Consider the following 3399-nt stretch of genomic DNA (forward strand, 5'->3'; position numbering starts at 1 on the left):
CACTGAAGGCAGCAGATATTCACCTCCCTGGACCAGAAGGGGAAGATGAAGACAACAAAAGTAGCGGCAACACACTTCCCAAAAAGGGTCACTCACTTCCTCTGAAGGAGGAGAAGGAAAGGAGCACTGCTTGTCTATTAACTAGAAGAAAAAGTATGAAGGCAGTGAAAAGGAGGATCCTATAATGATGATGAAAGCCCTTGCAACCTCCTGCCTGGAGACTTGGCACATGACAAGGAATATATACAGGGATTTGTTAACTACTGGCAATTTTCCACTATGATGGATACTGTCGCACTTACAACACTGTAGATAACCAATAGGATTCCGACTATGGTATCTATAAGCTAAATCCAGCAGCTATTTAAAGGAGCACAGAAGATGCATGGAATTTAATAGTTCCAGTAACAAATATTCTGCTTCACAGATCTCCTTGCTGTGTTTCTTTGTATTTTTCTATTTAAATACTTGACATAATACAGTAATATGAATCCCCCTATCCACCCACAAATACACTTTTAGACATCATAAATGCTGCCAAAGTTTAAGTGCTGCTTTATTGTTAGACACTGGAGGTTTATGGTGGTCTGACCAATTGACGTACTCCTGTATGTATGTAACAGAACAACAAAATGACTACTGTATGTCAGACAATATCTGCTACTTCATTGCCAGAAGCATGGTATTATCTTAACTGAAATCTTATCAATTCAAAGCATTTTCTATTTGCATATACAGCAAAAATTAAGGCATTTCCCAGAGTATTTTAGAGCATAATTATTCTACAGCAGTGAGATGTTTAAACAACTGCCATTGAAGATCACTCTGAACAAAATACATATCTCATGTCAAGCTTTCAAGTCAGTTTTGCAGCTGATACCTCTAAATTAGCAAATAGTCTAGAAACAGACATATAACTGGACTATGTGAACTATTATTTGAAAGCCAAGTGGGCTATCTGGGGTAACAGGTTTCACAAGTGTTGATGAAGATATAACTGCAGAAACCTATTTTCATTCATAAATACAGGTGTGTATATTTGCATCACAGCCCCTGATCTGTGCAATGCACTGGTCTTCTTCCACGTTCCAAATACTCTTAAACCATGACATAGTAGTAATAGAAAGCATACAATTTATCAAGAAAGCACAGGTCTACACCAGTTTGAATAGGCAATTGGTTGTTTTCTAGTTCATCTGGAATATTAATTTGGTGTGTCAGTGAACAAAAGGGAGGGGGGAACAGTTGAACCACTCTGGTTCTCTTTTGTGCTTCCTTATGATTTCCCATCTTCCCTTCCCAGGACAAGAGAAGGTCTTTCTTTTGGCTTGTACCCTATTTATGCAACTTGAGAAACTCAGCTTCCGATAATCTGTCTGACACCAACGAGACTCCACCACCTCAGAGGAAAATCTCTGCTTTCCATCTCGCCACAGAAGCAACTACAAGGAATCACAGAAAAGGGGTTAATGAGGGGCCCTGGGCTAAAATTTGCAATGTTTTCAAAATATAGGGATTAGGCATCAGATTTCCAGAACAAGTTTAGTTATGTTAATGAGAATAACTTAAATCTTGAATTATTATTTTTTTACCATCAGAAATGAGCAAATCTAGATGTGTTTGGATTTTTCAGAACACATCTCAGATCAAAATGTTCACCTGTGCATGACTATTTGATGGACACAGCAAGCCATAATGAACTGGACTTTTACCCCGCACCACTTAAAAGAGGAGAGAAAGTACTATCTGAAGCCTAGTCAGTTACAAGATAGAAAGAATTCAATTCAATTGACTGTGCCTTTGTAAAGATTTCAGCTGCACCCTTTATATATACAAGGCACACAGAGGTGTGGCCTTGAATCCTTTCTAGGCAAAGCTAATGTGGCAGATATCACCACACTGATGTCCCTAATATCACCAGAAACAATGGAAATCCAGGAATGAAGGCTGATTTCATAGCGAAAGCCCATTTTTATACTGTAGCAGGGACCACCTACAATCTCATCTGTTGTCAGATTTGTCTTCAGGCTATAAACATGCTGTGGTCTGCACACCAGACACTGAGATGCAATCAAAGCTCTTAATATGTTTTGTGAACATTGATTATAAGGGTACAGGGAGGTTTTGATTTAATGTAACCATTTTTCTCCCTTTTTTTATTCAGGTACAATTTACTTTTATGCATCTAATCAGTGCAATTTCCCCTGGATACCTACTTTGCTCTCACTCGCTCGCTCGCTCTCTCCTCCCCCTCCCCCTCTCTCTATTTCAGTCACTGTAAATGGTTTGATCGCATCCTAGGTAAGACTGGGAAAAATCCATGGTTAAGCCTCACAGCAGGGATGAGCTACATGTGGCTGTAGCATCACACATGACCCTAAGGCCTTATCTTAGGCAGCCTTTGGTGGAAACTTTTAAAGACCTTCTGCATCTCATAGCAGCCTGCTAGGTGAGAAGGAAGAGAAAAGAAAGTGGCAGAAAGAAAACCTAGTCTTGTGAAGTTCTGGCACAGCCTTATCACTGGGTTCCGCCCCACCCTCTGCTATCCGTGACCTATAATGTTTATCCACCAAATAGAAAGTTAGCCCATATGGGCAGGTTAAGCTTCCTTTGCAATGAATAAGACATAAAGGGCTGGTGTGCTCTTTTCCCCAAAAATAACTCAAAGTGCATCAGTTTACTTTTACTCATATAAGTGTGTGGTCTCGCTTTAGCCCCACAGCAAGATAAGTGAAGCACTGTAGCAGAATCTAAGCTACAAAGATCATACAGTGACATAGATAGCATTGTTTGACCATAAGAACACTGAAAATGGAGACATTTCTCAGGAATGTTCTGTCTGCTATTTAAAAAAATTAAATGCATTATTCGACCAACAGTAAAAGTAAGGGGGGTGTACTAGCCAGGTTATAGCCATGTGTTCAAAGCAACATGAGTCAGATGACACATTGAAAAGGCACCATGGGTGTCACTACAAAATGGTTTCCCTGATGGATCCAGGCAGTTACAAAATGTCCAAAAAGGCAAATAGGTAAGCCTAAAGGAAGATTTGCCCAACAGTCTAGGTACAAGGAATCTAAGCCCCATGATTGTAAACCTTGATTGTAAGTCTTAGAACCCATTCTTCTTGCTCTAACAGACCACCCACAAAGGTGAGCCAATTATTTCCTCAGAATACTTTTCTGTTTCTCCCCAAAGGGAAGATATCCACAAATAACACATAAGAACACTATGCAGAAAAACACAAGAACCATCCTCCTTCATTGTCTCTCTCTTGTCTCTATGCAGGTGTGTAACTGTGGCCCATAGTTACAACGTTACAGAACCTTGGCCTTCATATTCAGTCTATATATTGTAATACTCCACTTAAAACTGTCCTATTTAAAAGCTTTTCATGAC

The 3399-nt window shown here is 39.7% G+C and overlaps 1 protein-coding gene and 1 long non-coding RNA gene across 2 annotated transcripts in view; one reads left to right on the plus strand and one right to left on the minus strand.

Annotated features, from left to right (window-relative positions):
* The window catches only part of CHN2 (chimerin 2), a 147333-nt gene that overhangs the window by 88540 nt on the left and 55394 nt on the right, over positions 1-3399 (plus strand). The window lies entirely within an intron of this gene.
* LOC144583461 (uncharacterized) overlaps positions 1-3399 on the minus strand; it is a 42902-nt gene that overhangs the window by 14720 nt on the left and 24783 nt on the right. The window contains exon 2 of the long non-coding RNA XR_013537229.1: positions 1335-1442. This is a non-coding gene — a long non-coding RNA (uncharacterized LOC144583461). The remainder of the gene's footprint in view (positions 1-1334; positions 1443-3399) is intronic.

Source organism: Pogona vitticeps, chromosome 6 (genome assembly GCF_051106095.1).
Source record: "Pogona vitticeps strain Pit_001003342236 chromosome 6, PviZW2.1, whole genome shotgun sequence".
In the NCBI taxonomy this organism is placed as follows: domain Eukaryota; kingdom Metazoa; phylum Chordata; class Lepidosauria; order Squamata; family Agamidae; genus Pogona; species Pogona vitticeps.